A 1297-nucleotide genomic window follows, 5' to 3' on the forward strand; every position below is an offset into this window, starting at 1 on the left:
CTCCCTAACCCTTATTCCAAGAGTTATATATGTGTGCTTAGCAGAAAGCCACTTTGTAACTACCCACAGGCTACTTGGTGGGGGTGCAGGTCATTGGCCATCTGAAACTTCATCTTCCAACTCTGTGACCCTGGAAATTCATTCTGTCCCAAAACAAGTTGTTAGCCAGAGTGCCTTGAATCTTAAGCATAGCTTTAGAACATGTGACCTGGACATGTTTTGGTCCATTGATATTTAATTTAGTCTTAGTTGAAGTACTTGTTTAAAATATCCAATTACTGTGCGTGATTTGAGCTCCAAAATGTGAACTTCACAGAACCGTCTTTGAAAAACAGAATCAGAATTGGAAGCAAATGAAAGATGTCTCCTTGTAACCAATCTCCCTCATTTTGAATTTCCTCATGATATTCATTTGTGTTTGCTGAAATCCTGTTTTAAGTGCTTGTTATCTACATTCATGAGTGTGTTTTATTTCCCAAGCAAATGATTACAGGAACTAAACCCCCAAGTAGGTTGAAATATCTTACTATCCAACTTTTAGAATTACATGACTAAGCTGATGAGGGTTATAAGTGGTTTCCTCTGTATATAAATTAAAACCTGGTTTTTGAATAATTAATATATTCATTCATGGAAATCTTGATTAAATGACCCTAAGGTACCTTTTACTTACTGTTACACGTAATCTGACTTCTCATGTACCACATCTCTTACTTCCCTTTCTCTAGGCTGCCTGATGCAAATGGTTTTCTTTATGTCCTTGTATTTCTGTTTGATGATTTTTCTATCTAAATAACTTTGGTTGTTATAAAGTGTCCCTTTTTTTTGATTGAGATATATATTCCATAAAATCCAACTTTTTAAAGTATATAGTCAGTTTTTAGTGTACTCACAAGATTATGCAACCAACACCACTACCTAATTCTAGAACATTTATTTATTCTAGAACATCATCCCAAAGCATTGTTTTTACAACTTAATCTCATGTCGACATAGGTCAGCACTCTCCCCCACAAAGTAACCACTATCATGCTTTTATAGTAAAGACTTTCCCTTAATAATTCTGTCACCCAAGTTTGCATCTCTAGACTTCATAATTCCCCACCCCTACCTTATTTTTCTCTACCTAATCTTTAAAAACATTCTTTTTTTGCATTTTAGTTTCTTTGACGACACCATGCAGCATTCGGGAAGATCTTCAACCATAGAGTGAACCCCAGACCCCTGCATCGGAAGTGCAGAGTCCTAACCACTGGACTGCCAGGGAAGTCCCTCCTACCCCAGCTTTTAAGTCTGT

Source organism: Dama dama, chromosome 33 (genome assembly GCF_033118175.1).
Source record: "Dama dama isolate Ldn47 chromosome 33, ASM3311817v1, whole genome shotgun sequence".
NCBI classification, from domain to species: Eukaryota; Metazoa; Chordata; class Mammalia; order Artiodactyla; family Cervidae; genus Dama; species Dama dama.